The sequence below is a fragment of the Chlorocebus sabaeus genome, chromosome 9 (assembly GCF_047675955.1).
Source record: "Chlorocebus sabaeus isolate Y175 chromosome 9, mChlSab1.0.hap1, whole genome shotgun sequence".
NCBI lineage: Eukaryota > Metazoa > Chordata > Mammalia > Primates > Cercopithecidae > Chlorocebus > Chlorocebus sabaeus.
This window is the reverse complement of record NC_132912.1, coordinates 51020197-51036574: the sequence shown is the minus strand read 5'-3', so window position 1 is coordinate 51036574 and position 16378 is coordinate 51020197.

The window sequence follows — 16378 nt, the reverse complement described above, 5'->3', positions numbered from 1 at the left end:
ATTTCTAAGACACTGAAGTCTTCTTTCTCCAACATACTACAAGCTACTAGCTGGCCAGGAAACCCTTCTTAGACAGATCCAGTACTCCCCAGCATATTGTCTTTCACCCATAGTCCATATAGGAGCCCCATAAAAGGGATCTGAGAGCCGAGGGGATTGGTCTGAGCACTGAGATGAGGAAATGCTCTGGTTTCCCAGCATGGTTTCCCAGCCACAAGGAAGAAAAAGAAGGTAGGTGAGCCCTCCCCAGCCAGTCTATGTAGTAATCCCACGAAGAGTAACAGGAAAAGGACAACTGAGTGCAGTTGGGCGGAGCCCATGGCTTTGCCGAATCCTCAGTCTCGGGGTCTGCAGTCAGCTCTCAGCACAGCTTGGCAGCTGAGAACCCACATGAGTCACTTTATGTTCCTGAGCTCGTTGGGTTTTCCTGATAAGTAATAGGAGTTGGGGGATGTGAGGGCTCTGAAGATGCCAGCCCTGAGTGATGGCTCTTGCTGGTGGCTAAGAGCTTGGCAAGAAGCAGCCCATCTGCAGGGCTTTCCTGAGCGCCCTCGCTGGGCTCTGCATGCTTGAGTATGTTCAAAGGAATTGGACTGCAGGTTTCTTGGAGCCAAGAAATCAACCATCTAACAGAGCCAGGGCTCAGATTCTCAGTTGCTGAGGGTTTGAGGATCCATGCAGTAACCCAAGCCATCACATGGGGATGAGCCTTCCTTATAGGCCCTCAGTGGTGTTGCGTGGGGATTAAATCCCCACCCCCTATCCTGGTGTTCTGGATTTCGTGAGCTGCTCAGGGTGTCCTCACCCAATTCGCCCTCCTTGCCATGTTCTCCCTTACCCCAGCCACAGTGGTCTTCTCTCAGGTCCTCCTGCATTCTGAAGGCTTCCCTTCCCCAGGGCATCTGCACACACCATCCCTCCCTTTAGCACATGCTTCCCTCAACTCCGTCCCGATTTGTGTTCCTACATTCTTTAGGTGTCTGCTCAATGAGGGCAAAGACTTTGTCTCTCTCGTTCATTGCCAATTCCTTTACTCCTTAAACTGCCTGGTTCACATTAAGTGCTTAGTAAATATGGATTAAGTAATGAAAAAATATTGAAGAATAGTGAATATTCCAACCAATTTGATTCATGAGCATATAAAGGAAATAGTGACAGTTTCAGTTTTGCCTTTTCCTTACCTTTCTACTTCTAGACTCCTACACTAAAGGCAGGAAATGTGTAGAGTCCCAGTGGATCACTTTGATCAAAAACTTTGCTTAATGTCATTTCCCGTGGGCTTATTGTGTCACCCTTGGAGGGAAAGTCTTGTCTGCACCAGGGCAGCAATCAAAAGCTTAGCGCTAACAAGTATTAAGCTTTATTTTATTTCAAGTTCTCTTCGTTTAATATATCTGATCCTTACAAAAGCCTGGCTGGTTTTTCTATCCGTAATTGATCACTAAGACCGGAGCTTCAGCAGCATTAAGAAATTTGCTTAGGGTCAAAATTCTTGTAAGTTGCGCAAGCAGATTTTGACTTCAAAGCCAACATTCAGTCCTGCATAATCCAGTAGGTAGCAAATCGAAGGTGTTCCTGGGAGTGTCACGGGGTCATAAATTATAGCAATCCCTTGCAGGATGCCTTACTCGGGGGATTGGGTGGGTTGATGACAAGGTTCTAAGAAATGAAACCTCCAGCAGCTCCAGCCTACACCAAGTGTGGCCTGAGCCCCAAGCCACCATGTTAGGTAACCCTGGGCAAGGCTGCCGGCCTCTCCTGACCTCCCCAACCTCATTTCCAGGAGAGAAAACATAGCAACCAAAGGTGGCTGACAGCTCTGGAGTGGTGGGAGAATTAACTAATAAATGATTGGTATGCACTTGGCCAATGTAAAGTGCTATATAAATGGCTCATAGTCACAACCACCCTGTCAGGCATCCAGAGCTGCATCTGAACCTGTGGTCCCTGCGTAATGATCCTGAACCCTACAAAGTGCTTTACAAATAGTAAATAATTCATTCTCAGGACACCCCAGGGAAGCAAGAAAGTATTCCTCTTACTTTAGACAAATTAAGATCCAACATTGGCTGGGGCTGCTCAGCCAGAAGTCCTTGCAAAGCCAAGTTTAGATCCCTGTGGCTCCCTGGGTTGGGACAGGCTCGGCCCAGCTGCTCCAACCTAGGAGTGCCAGGCTCGGGACTGAGAGCAAGGCTGTGCTCTTGTGGGCTCTGGTCAGTCTGTAAGACTCTGGAACCGAAGGCTGTGGTTTGCATGAGTGAGAAGCACAGAGAAATAAACAAATAGAGCCTAGGAGTGGAAAATGCACAGTGACTTCTTGCTCTCAAGGTACTTGGCCTTGGAGTAGGTTAGACACTTCCAGGAGAGGGACCAGCAGCCATGGAGAAGAGATGCAATGGGGCGGGAGGAAGGAGAAGACACGGAATTTGGTCATGTCCATGTAAAGTCCAGGGATGTCCTCCTCTTCCAGACTGTCCCAAGTACACCAGGCCTAGAGGGAGGCCCCTTCTCAGTCAGGGTTCACACCTGACTTTGGCCAGGGCAGCAGAACTCAGGACAGCAGGAGAGGACTCCCTCGTCAAGGGTCAGGAAAGAAACCCTATTCAGAGAGGCTGCCACACAGGGTCAAGTCCAGGGGCCTGAGGATGAGGGTGGTTTGGCCAGGAGAGGCTGGGTGTTGGAGCACTTCATACTGCAGAGGCCTGAGACTCCTGGTCCCTTTATCTCAGTTCTGACACTGTCCCCCCTCTCTGGTACCCGAGAGAGGTCCTGAACCCACCTGGGTTTCTTCCTTCTGAGAGTGGGAATCAGAAGGCCTGTCCACTGTCTTCCCAAGAAGCAATGAGATGCCTGCAGCCTCTGCGTGTCAGACATGACCTGGGTTCTCCACTGCATGTGATGCTGCAGATGCAAGCCAGAAATCAGGAGAGAGGAAAGGACGTGGAGCGTTTCCAAAGCAGAGCCCTGAGTTAATTGAAGATGTTAATAACTGGCTCCCCTACCAACTCACTGCATGACATAGGACACACTTCTTAACCTCATCCCCAACGATAAAACAAGGATAACCATCACTATCGCTTTGCCACCCATGTGGAGGGCAGATGCCCTGACATGCTAATGGGCATATGAGTTATGTATCCCAGTGTCGGGTCAGTCCCTGGTGCTAAGATGGCACTTATGTCCCTCTTTGGGGGCCCAGGGGTGGCATTTGGCAGATCTAACGGCCAACAATCTCAAGACCTCAGACCCACCCATGGTCAGTTAACAAGCATCTAGCAGGTGGCATTTTTATTGTCGTTTTCCCCTAAAGGCTGGGGCTGGAAGGCAGCCAGTGCTGTGTCCCTGGGCTCAGCATCTCACACGTGTTATCTCACATGTCCTCACTGCAGAGCAGGAGCTGAGGGTCAATGAGCTGGCTGGTATCCCGGGGCCGACTTCATGACCTGGCCTCCTGCTCCCAGCCCAGTGCCCCTGCACTCTGCCCGGCAGCCCACAGGAACCAGAGAAGCAATGGCAGAGTCAGCTGGCAGGAGGAGCATATGGAAGGGAAGGTGGAGAGGCCACGAAGGCAGGATGGGCACCCACTCTCCTGTCCGGCAAGGGAAGGGGAAGGAAAGAAAATGCCGAGGCATCAGATTCTTTTCAGATGAAACAAAGCTTCAGGTGAGAAAACTATTTAACAAGACCAGGAGGACCATCCTATCCATTTCTGAACTGCGCATGCATTGAGTGTCTCACATGCTTCAGGGAGAAAGTGGTGAGTGAGCAGGCAGGCCCTGCTTTCAGGACGCCTAAGGGGACAGGGAGATGGACAGCGAGGAGCTAAGCCAGAGACAAACGAGTGGACCAGTGAATCATAAAGGTGGGGAGCCCGCTGGAGAACGCAGAGGGCACCTAGCGTTAGGGAAAACCATTTTAGAGGGGGACATCGCAGCTAACAAAAGAAGCCATTCGCAGTGAAAATGTAGCAGTCATAAGACTTCACAGTCGGAGTCACACAGCATCAGAAGATAGAGAGCCCTGCAAGGAGTGTGGAAGAAAGGACTGGAAGGGGAAATCGTGACTGCAATAGGTTTTAACGCACACCTTCTAACTGCTGAAAAATCAAGTACTTCAAAAAAAGGGGACATAGAAGTTATGAGATTTATAATTAATAAGATTGGATCAACAGGTAGAATCTAGACTCTGTACCCTATAGACAATACTACTGGTTATTGAGCATCCTGGGACATTTATAAAAGAAGAAACAAAAACCTAAAAACCAGAAATTTTCCATGCAATATTCTAAAACAGAAGTACAATTATAAAAGTTGATAACAAAGTTTAAACGAGCAAATGAGATCTTTCACTCACCCTGGAAATTAAAGAGAAAAGGGGAGGTTGCTCTTAACTAACTCTTGAATCATGGAGGTCACAGTTGGAATTACAGACTCTTGGGAATAAACAATAGAAACAAAAACACTGGATTTCAAAGAATATGGAGTGTGGCCCGAAGTGGAAGCAGAAACAAGTTCATAATATGAAGAGCTTTCCTATATTAAAAAGTATGAGTCAAGAGCATGAGAAGTTAGCAGGAAAAAGAAAACAAAAACAAGGCTAAGTAGGACAGGTAGAGGGAAACAATAAAGATAACAGCAAAAATCAATTCCGAGAGCAAATCAAACAGAATAGTCAGAAAATGCCCCATGCTAAGAGGACGCCATCAATAAATCCTCCTCAAACTGGCTTTTCATGTGTGTGGGGTGGGGGCGGGGGGTGGAGAGAGGGAGCTGGAGGAGAATCACGGCAAAATAGAAAAATATCTAGTAAAGCTAACCAATAAAAGCGGGGAGAGTTATACAAATAAAAATAACTAGTCACGTTATGTGGGATGTAACCCACGTAAGGGAATTACAAATATTATTATGAAACCTTGCATTGAAATTGATTGCAAAAAGTGAAAACATACAGATAAATTGCTTAATTTTCTGGGGGAAAAAAAAGCAAATGGTTAAAACCAGCTTTGGAAAATTAGGGACTTGGGAGTTAGGGGGTAGACAATATTCCCATCAAAAGATTTTTTTAAATTTACTTTAATTGTAAAGTAACTTCACAAAGATGCCCCATGGCCACAGGGCCATGCCTGGATGTCCCCTTTCACATTTCCAAGCCACAGTCAGTCCTCATGCCAAATAAACTCTCCCAGAGGATGAAAAATATGGTAAGTCATCCTATTCATTTTCAGAAATGAACATAAATCAGATATCAAAACTTGACCAAGATACCACGGAAAAGCTACGATGGACCAATTTCAACTTCATGTATGAATGTGAATGCAAAACTCAGGGCCAGCTTCATGCACATGCTGTCCGTGCAGTGATGTGTACAAGGGGGGCTCTGTGCTTGGTTTAACACTCTGTGGTCACCATCTTGAAATTCTTAATCTTTGAACAAGGGGTTCCACATTTTCGCTCTGCTCAGGGATTTGCAAACTACATAGCCAGTTCTGGCAAAAATACTAGCAAATCAAATATGATAACACAATAAACTAATTTCTACTTTGATCAAGGTGATTTTATCTGGTTAAAAATTAGGAAATCTAGTAATACATATTTGGCATGAATTATAAAATGATGATGTTAACAGATACTGAAAAGACATTGATGAAACCACACACAAAGATAACATTCTTGTCACTTTAAAAAATTGAATGGTAAATTCTGGAAGGGCAAAAGACAACCTTCCAAAGGAATATTTAATCCATTAATGCACAGCTTCATTACCTTTGAAATAAAGCATACAAAAAGCGACCCACTGCCATCATCAGCATTAACAAACACTGAATCAGAAGTTCTCACTGGCACAGTAAGGTATGGGGTGAGAGATGTGGAATGACTCCAAGAAAGGAGAGACAGCATTGTGTTATTTACAGACAACATGGTTATAAACTAAGAAGACTCAAGAGGGTTGGCCAAAACAACTGTTTAAATCAGTAAGATTGTTGGGTGCAAGAGAGATAAACATAAATCAAGAATATCACTAAACACCAGCAATAATTACTAAAAGGCCTAATAACAATGACTTCTTCAAAATGGATTTTTAAAGCATAAAATAACCAGGAAAAACTATTATAATATATGTGTATAATCAACATAAAGAAATGACAAAAGTTTATTGAAATATATAAAGTAGTATTTTAATAAATGGAGAAAAGAAATTGCAAGTATATTACAAAGTTGCCATAGGGTCTCATAAATAGGCACAAATAAATGAATGTTCATTGCTTTCCAATTAAATAGTTAATACAATTACTATCAATATGCCAGTGGAATTTCTTAATGAAACAAATATTTATAAAATAATTCTAAACTTTAAAAAATAAACAAGGGAGAAAGGTTGGAAGTATTTTTTGAAATGGGGAATTGTTCTGCCAAATTTTAAAGTGTATTCTAAAGTTCGAACAATTAAGTGTTTTATTGGCGGAAGAATTTGCGAACAGATCAATGCAACAAACTAAATATGCACAGAAAGAAATCTCAAAAAAAATATAAGAACTAAGAAGATGATAAAGGGAACATGACACCCAAGGGGAATGGAGTGGATTAGTCATCAAATGGTATTTTTATTTATAAAGGAAACTTTAGATAAAAGAAGTAAATACAATTCAATAATTACTGATACTGGGACAGAGGAGGCACCTCTAAGATTAGCAATAGAAATACCACAAAGGAAAATACTGATAAGTCACATAATCTATGTACATATATCATATATAGATTGTATCAAAAAATGCCACATTTAAAAATAAAAAGTTAGGACAAACTGGAGAGGAATATTTTCAACAAATATGATAAGAAGTTAATAGTCTTATTATTTTAAGACTATTACAAATTAAAGGAAAATTAATTACAAACTAAGAAAAAAACTTACTGCGATTCAAGACATCAATAGAAATGTGGGTTATATACAAAAGCAATATGTCCAATAAGCCATAAATATATTTTTTAAATGTTCAGCCACACCGGCAATCAGTGAGGTGGGAATGAAAACAATGAGATAATGTCCAACGCATATGGAACTGGCAAGGAGAAAGAGAGTTATTTTTGTTCTTGTTTTTAGTATTGAATGTGATGATTCAATACTGCTGGTGGCAGGATAAAATAAATTCTGAGGGATGCAAATAAATTGCACAAACTTTCCGAAAACAATTTGATGCATTAGGAGCCTTAAAATTTATAGCTTTTAATTCAATAATTCCATTTCTACAAATGTATCCTAAAAAAGAATTTAGAGCAGCACCCAGATGCAAATACGAGAACAATCAACACAGTATTAGCTTTGTACCAAGTACCTTTCCCTCATTATCTAATGCATGTTTTGTATTGATTCACATTTTCTAGTTAGACAAATTTATACTTTTAACATTTTATTTTGAGAAGGTTGAGATTCATGTACAGTTATAAAATACAGTGCAGGGATTCTTGTACCCTTCACCCAGCCTCCCCCAGTAGGAACATCTTGTGTAACTGTAACACAGAATCACAACCAGGAAATGGGCGCTGACAACTCCGTTTTATTCACATTTCCCCTGCTTTACATGTACTTATGTGTGTGCATGTGTGTAATTCAATGCGATTTCATCACGTGTAGATTAGAGAGACCACCACGACAGCAAAGGTGCCATAGGGATCCCTCGTAGTTCACAACATCCCTCCCCATCCACCCTGAGCCCTGGCGACCACTAATCTGTTCTCCATGTCATTTCAGGAATGTCATATAAATGGAATCGGACAGGACATAACCCTTGGGACTGGCTTATTTCACTCAGCAAAATCCCCTCAAGATCACCCCAGCTGTGCATGGACAGTTTGTTTCTTTTTGCTGCTGAGGAGGGTTCTGGGGGATGGAGGTACCACCACTTTTCAATGTTCACCCACTGAAGGACACTTGAGTCTTTTCCAGTCTTTGGCTGCCATGAACATTTGTGTACAGGTTTTACAGTATTATCTTCAAGAGCAAAAAATAAATAAAAATGAAACACAATTTAGAATTCAAATGTTATCCAACTATAGGGAAATAATTAAATAAATTAGGGCAAACTGAATATTTTGGTGTCATTAAAAGTTATGTCTAATTGGTATATTAAATTAGCTAGATTCCAAGGTACAAACAAAAAACGACTTTCTGTTTTTCCCTTCAGCCACCAGCTTCAGGAATGGAGCGCCTGACGACCTCTCTTCCTTGCTCCTGAGCAACATTTGGACACAAACCAGTTTTTTCGGTTCCTTTCAGGAATTTGATCACACATTTTTAAAGTATTAAAAAGTCTTGTGCACTTTAAATCAAAATCTCCCTTTCATCCAGTTAAAATCTTCTTCCCTCCACCCGGGGGGAAGCGGGATGTGATGTGGCCTTTCCTCCCCAGCTGCTGTCCCCCCCTCACTAGTCTGCCATCCCTGCACCCTCCAGGGCTGGGTGAGAGGAAGGAGGAGGTGGGCACAGTGGCCTTCTACTGTTGCACCAGGTTTCCTGTGGTCTCTTGACCTCATCCCCTCATGTCAGCTGTGTGGTTCTCTCTCTCTCTCTTTCTCTGTGTGTGTGTGTGTGTGTGTTTCTGTGTATGAATGTGAGTATGTGTGTGTGTCTGTGAGTATATGTATGTGTGTATGTGTGTATATGTCTGTGTGTGTGTATCCGTGTGTATGTGTGTGTATCTCTCTGTGTGTATGTATCTCTGTGTGTGTGTTTGTGAGAGTGTAAGTATATATGTGCATGTATATGTTTCTCTCTCTCTGTGTCTCTGTGTATGTGTGTATGTCTTTATGTATGTGTGTGTGTGAGTATATATGTTCATATATGTGTCTCTCTTTGTGTCTCTGTGTGTCTCTCTCTGAGTGTTTCTGTGTCTGTGTCTCTGTGTGTGTGTCTCTGTGTGCCTTTCTGTGTCTATGTGTGCCTCTCTGTGTGTCTGGGTGTCTGTGTGTGTCTCTCTCTGTATGTGTCTGTATGTCTCTCTCTGTGTGTGTCTCTGTGTGTCTCTGTGTCTGTGTCTCTCTGTGTCTGTGTCTCTCTGTGTCTGTGTCTCTGTGTGTCTCTGTGTATGTGTCTCTGTATGTCTCCCTGTGTCTGTGTGTCTCTCTCTGTGTGTCTCTCTGTGTGTGTCTCTGTGTGTGTCTCTGTGTGGATGTGTGTATGTCTCTGTGCGTGTCTCTGTGTGGATGTCTCTGTACATGTGTCTCTGTGTGTCTGTGTGTGTGGCCTTTCCTCCCCAGCTTCTGCCCCTCCCCTCGCCAGTCTGCCACCCCTGCACCCTCCAGGACTGGGTGGGAGGAAGGAAGAGGTGGGTGCAGAGGCCTTCTGTCATTTCACCAGGTTTCCTGTGGTCTTTTGATGCCATCCCCTCATGTCGGCTGTGTGGTTCTCTCTCTGTCTCTCTTTCTCTGTGTGTGTGTATGTGTGTGTCCAAATGTGTGTCTCTCTTTCTCTCTCTCTCTCTCTCTATCTCTCTGCATGTCTCCCCTTAGTCCCTGCCCTTAGGAGTCCTTAGCAGTCTTTGGAGTCCTCTTCCCTGGCTGAGCCTCCGCCCTGCCGCTTACAGAGGCACCCACTGCCCTCCACCTGCACCACCCCTACTCCAGCAGGCGACTGTGTGGTGAGAAGCCTCTTCCAGACCCAGGGTCCTTTCAGCCTGCAGGAAAGCCCCACTCTGCCAACTTTGAAGGTGCTTTGCTCCCGCCTGTGCCCCCTCTGTGCTCTGAGAGGAAACAGCCTCCAGAGCCGCCTGTGGAGTCACTGACGGAGCTCTGCAGGACTTTGCCTGAAATCCTTCCCTGTTCTCTTTTCCCCAGCCCCACCGAGTTCTCCTGGGAGTGCTTCCTTAACAAACCCTCACCTCAAGGGCTGTTCCTGGAGAACCTGACCCAAGAAGTTCTGAAGGTGAGAATGGAAGCCCACACGTTGGGGATGTCAAGTACCACATCCTTGTCTTGGACGAGAGCTTGGAATAAGGGGGTCAGGTGTGGATCACCTCTTCGATGAGGCTCTCTTCACACATTGTCTCATTTGATCTAGGCAAAAACCCCGTGATTAAGGAATTGTCTTCCCATTTGGGACTCATTGTGAAATTAAGGGTTTTTCCTAAACCCGGGGTCCCAGGTTAGCAGCATCTGTATTGCCTGGAAGGTCACTGGAAATGCAAATTCTCAGCCTTGCCCCTGAATAACTGAGGCACTGGGCTTTGAGAACCTCTGCTCCAGATCCTATACCAAGCCTGTGGAAGGGCCAGAACCGAAACACGGGCCTAACGCCTGGTTATGTCCACTGAGATGGAAAAGCATGATGCAAAATTAACCATACTATATAATCCCAGTTAAAGCACATCTGAGAAAGGAAGGCAGATAAACATGAAAGGAAGAGCCATTATGCTGTCTCCAATACCCCTTCGGTTCTAAGATTCTACAACCTTTTAAATATGTCTAACACATGACTGCCTATGTTGCACAGATCCAAGATTCCTTGAAAAGAAATAGTGGATAATGCTAAGCAAAGTTGAGTACTTTACCAAGCCCTGGAATGAATTAGCTAAAAATGTCGAGTGTAGTGTAGACTAAGGGGTGTCATGTTCCTCCAACATCAGAAAAAGTCATCCAGAAACAGGCCATTGCAAAGGAGGAGGGCTTTCTGAAGACAGAGACAGGATGAGTCAAAGGCAGTGCCTGGGGCAGACTTAAGGAGGTGCTCATTCTGAACTGTGAACCCCCTCTTTGCACACACCAGAGAGTGGTGCCTCCTTAAGAGTGAGCGCTTTCTCAATTTTGCAGCCCAGGTACCCTTACCCTAGTCCTGTCCTTGGAGCAATTGCACAAGACTGTCAATGGCAAGGAGATTCTAGAGGTATATAGAGGCTTATCGTGAGTGTCACAGAGAGAAAAAGGAGCCATGCAGTGGCTACCTAGTGGAATATTTCACATCAGGTCTTTCTATAGGACCTCAGCTAATACAGAATGAACAAGGTTAGAAACCAACTCAAACATTAGTGGGTAGAAGAAGGGAAATCATTAAAATGCAGAATTCCAGGCTCGGCACCAGAGATTCTGCCCTCCCCACCACCCCATCTGGAGTGGGGCTCCTGCTTTTGCCTCAGGTGAGTCTGTGGGAGATGGCCCCATGACCACACCCCAAGGAACACTGCTTCTGAGCTGGGGAGAAGACCCTCAGCACCTGCTCCAAATTAGGCATACTCCACTGCAGGTAAGAAGTTTTAGATGGCTTCAGAAAAATCATGAACTCATCCATTGAAAACGTAAATCTCTGAGTGTTTTGAATACCCCAGTATAGGTGGTTTCCTGGGAGCATGAAGTCTCCTGGGTGTTCCTTCCCAGAGGCCATTCCAAACCAACCTACCCCCACTCCCATGGAGGAAACAGCCGCCCGCTGCTTTGTTGCTTTTCTTGTCTAAAGGGCTCCCACTTCCCTTAGTGGGAGTTTCACCCACACACCCAGAACTTCACACTCCTGGAAATAAGTCAGCTTTGGCCAAATTACAGAACTCAAGTGCTGGGAGACCAATGGGACCTTGAAGATTCCTTTTGTCCATTAGCTTTACCTAGGATTCAGTTGTCTTTTTGTATTAGTGCCAAAAGACAAAATTACAACAAATTCAGTTTGAAAATCTAATTGGCTTTTACTTGGAATTCTAGAATTGGACAACACTTCATTCCATAAATTAGAATGAGTGTTCTGCTGGGGATGACAGTACAGACTGGTTAGTGTGTGGAAGGTGGGAAAAAGGAAATGGAACCATCAAAAAAGCAGATCCGTGAATAGCAGGTCACTACACTTTTTGGTGAACAGTGGGTCACTGTGCTTTTCGGTGAACAGCAGGTCACTTTTCTTATAAAGAGGAACTTCATTATGACACTGACTCAGACAGACTGGGCTGTTTCTGATTGGTTGCTATGAATCTACTGTTTTTAGGAAAAACTGGTCTGTTTGAGGCTCCACCTGCTTCCTTAAAGTTTTGGTATGATTTTGTGTCACTTTGTATGAGTGGCTTCATTTTGGTTTGGTTTGGTCTGGTCTGCTGGGGCCTAGTCCAAAGCAATGGATTCCCGTAAACTTTTTTCAACATTAGTATTGAGTGGTAAGGAATTTATTATTGAACAGCACTATTATTTTGCTGTTCCTTTTTTGTGTGGTTTTTTTTTATTTTTGTTTTGAGACGGAGTCTTGCTCTGTCACCCAGGCTGGAGTGCAGTGGCGCGATCCCAGCTCACTGCAAGCTCCGCCTCCCAGGTTCACACCATTCTCCTGCCTCAGCCTCCCGAGTAGCTGGGATTACAGGTGCCCGCCACCACGCCCGGCTAATTTTTTGTATTTTTAGTAGAGACGGGATTTCACCGTGTTAGCCAGGATGGTCTCCATCTCCTGACCTCGTGATCCGCCCATCTGGGCCTCCCAGAGTGCTGGGATTACAGGCATGAGCCACCAACGCCCGGCCTATTTTGCTGTTCTTAATAAGGCATTGAACAAATTGATTTCTGTGTAACGGCAAAAGGGTGGAGATACAGCTGTCCTGTCCATTTGTCTTTTTCCTTGTCTATAGTAAATCTGACCAAAGGCCCTACCACGCTCTTGGGGTGGCCCAGTTCTGCTGGCCCTGCCAGATGTCACATCAGCATCCAGACAACAGCCATGCTGGGCACTAGTTCTCACAATGGTCCTGCAAAGTAAATGTCATCATCTACAAGTGGCAGACCAGGAACCTGAGGCTCACCATATGAAAGGTTGACATCAGCATCACTGCAGGGGTTAAACCCAGGACTCTCGAGTTCCCAGCCTGCACCATTCCCTTCACTGCTCATCATGAGAAGCCTCTGTCAACAGCCCCCAAGGCTTTCTCGTGACAACAGGACACTGGCAATCCATAGGTATATCCAGAACCCTGGCTGGGTGGCTCTGTAACTCCATGCTTTAAAACCACAAGGGTACTATGGGTCAGAAACAGATCTGCCTAGAGATGGTTTGTCCACTCAGCAGAATGTCCCCAGCTCTATGCTGGTTGAGCACTGGATCAAGAGTGCCCTGAGAACAGGGACAACCCTCCTTCAACAGCCTTGGCCCTAACCACTGTAGGCATTCCATAAGCAATCATTAAACACGCAAGAATCATGTGCCAGGCATTTTGCTGAAGGCTTGCTGTGTTATTTCCTGGAATCGTGTGGCAGAGATAGTGGTTGTCTACACCAATCATTATTTTTCTTCCCTCCTTAGTTATAGAGCCCCAGTATTTTCAGCAAGGCTAAAAGGCACAGGTAAAAATCTTTATTCTCCTCTCCTACTGCAGTTAAAGGTAGTCATGTGACCGATTCTGTCTGACAGAATGGAAATTAATTGTTCTGTGAGAATATTGGAAATCCCTTCAACTGAGAAGAGCAGCCTTCAGTGCACACCATTTGCCTCGTTCCCGCTGCCAGCCTGGAATGCTGACATGATGGCTGGAGCTTTGTCAGCCATCTTGGACCATGAGGTGACCTTGAGGATGAGAGCTGCATGAGGGGGCCAGGAAGAAAGAGAAGGGCCTGCTCCACAATGATACCATAAGGTTGCCTTTCTGCTGGGCCGCAAGGCTCCAGACATTTTTAAACCACAGAGATTTGGGATTCCCCTATTCGACTGCAATTAAGCCTAACCCAAAATGTTCAATAAATGATCTCAGTAATCTTGAAAGGTAGACTAGGAAGGTTCAGAGTTGATTGTGGAATTTTCTTACTCCTCTGCAACTATGGCATTTGGGAGATTACAGTAAAGTCAGATCGAATATTCAGGCACTGCAGAGCACCCTGAAATGTTCTGGAGATGTGTTCTTCTCCCAAGCAAGGGGAAATGATGGCTGGTTGGTAAGTGGTGTCCACAAACCTGGTGTTCACACCCTCTGCCTGCTGCCTGTGGGTGAACAGAAAGGCAAAAGACTTTCTAGGCTTAATCTTGAAGTAAAAAAGAAAAGATATTGAAATACCACCTTACATTGACTGCCTTCAGCTACAGAAGAATTAACCACCATTAATCATTATGGTGATAATTGTACAATATATAAAATATACCATGTAAAGTATGCAATTAAATAATTGCCATTTTTCATAAGCTCTTATGGTATCATTTCAAGATAATGAGCAGGGTTAATAATGTTGTCAAATTAAACCTACATCATTTCTATGCCCATTGCCAAGGCATTTACCTCCCTAGGCCTGGTGTCCTCATCTATAAAAAGACGTGAACAAGATGCTCTCAGGAACCTTTGGATGTATGGATCAGGCAGGTAAACTGTTGCAGTTCTGGCCACTGGTAGAAATGGGGCCATTTACTTTGCCACCTGAGATTTGACTTGGAAATCTGAGAAAAATCTTACCATAATGAGAAAGTGATTTTTTTCTCCCTTGGAAATGCACAGCACTTTTTGCTTCCAACATTCAAACAAGCTCACGACAGCAAAGGTAATTGAGTGGCATGCCCCAATCTTGCCCGGGTTATGGCACATGTATGTCATCGGGATAAGCAGCTGAGGCTGCCTGTGGTTGGAGGGGACCAACTGCCATCCCCACACCTGCCTGGCTGTCCCCAGGTCTGAGGAGAACCATACATGGCACATCTATAACCCACTCATGGCACACTGGAAAGTGCTGGATTCAAGTACCAGGAAATCAAGGAAAGTAAACCTTTTTTGCCTTATTTGTCTGGTTATCAGATTTACTTTTTTTGGTTTGGTTTTGTCTAAAATACAAGCACAAGGGATGGGACCTTGCAACAAACTATGCAAAGATGTCTCAGGGCAACTTCCCCAAACCCTTGGCCTGTCTGTACACGGGCTCTCTTTCTCTTTGCCCAGGCCCTGGCTGTGGGAAACCCCCTGGCTGGCCAAAGCTGCCAAGCCCTAGTGTGGATAGCAGTCCCATCCTTCCCTCTGGTGTCCTCAAACTCAAACCCGAGTTTGTTCTGCCTCAAGGATAAGTCCCAGTCCCTCCTCTTGTGACCAGTGTCAATCTTCCACCAAACGATGGTCTGGGGATTCAGGGAAAAAATAAGAGAGAAAAGTGCTGAAAATCCCTTCACTTAGGAAGAGCAGCCTTCAGTCCCTACCATCTGCCTCCTTTCTGCTGCCAGCCTGGAATGCTGACATGATGGCTGAAGCTTTGTCAATCATCTTGGACCATGAAGTAACCTTGAGAATGAGAGCAACATGAGGGTGCCGAGAAGAAAAAGGGGAGCCTGCTCCACAATGACATCATGGGGTTGCCTTTCTAGTGCTAGACTACCTGTCTCCAACCATCTTCTTTGGACCTGAAAACATTAATTTGATTTTGTTTTGCATCAGGGTCAGATGACTGTCATCCAGATGTCCCTCTTCATTGTTTGTGAGCTCAGATGAAGGACAGTGGCAAGGGCTGGGATTCTGGAGTTACGAGCCTTCCTTCTAATTCTAGTTCCTTCACATTCCTAACTGTTGCTTTTCTCTGTGTGAAATGGGAATGTGCTACTGACATTAACGAATATCTATTAAAAACCTGTTACATGCCAGGTGCTATGCTGGGGTGGAGGGAGATTATGATAAGCAAGCCTGCCCCGGTGTGATGTGCAATGTGCTGCTCAGAACTCCTGAAGGGAGGATTGCTGCTCAGAGGCTGATGGGGGGTGTGGGTGGGCAGCCTCCAGCGGTTGGCCCCTTTAGGGTCTCATCGCCACAAAGCCACTTGCCCAAAGGCCCACCCTTCTCAAGGCAGCCCCCATCCAATTACATATCAAAGAAGCAGGATGACAAACTGGCCATATTAACCCAACTCAAGATGCCTCTGAAGGGCTATGCTAGCCCCAGATCTCCCCATGGTGTGGTCTGAGTCCCCATTGGGCCTCCAGGAATCACACCTTGATTTTTCCCTCTGCCCACACATGATTCATGCCCCTCTCTGCCATGGGGGTTGGTCCCAAGGGCCCTCCTTAATAAACCTTTCGCCCACCAAACTCTATCTCAGAGTCTGCTTCCCAGGAAATCCAGCCTGAGATAAAGCAGGCTTCTCTCTCTCTGGCCACCAAGTTGAGGAGATAAATGATAAAGCAATTTTGTGAGGACTGTGTAGAGGAGCGAATGAGATTATATGTGTGAAAGCACTTCAGCAACACACAACTACTGTTGAAGCTGTGGGTTACCTTTATTTCTAGTGGTTTGGAGTGAGTCGAATTGCTTGGGAAAAAGAAAAAAAAAAAAACCCTGCCAATTTTCCTTCTTCCCCATCTTCAAAGCCCGCAAGGTGTGTCTGACCCAGGCAGCGGTGGCAATGCCTAGGGCCTCTCAGGAAGAGGAGCAAAGAGGATTTCAGGTACCCCAAGGAAATCTCGTAGCTTGTGT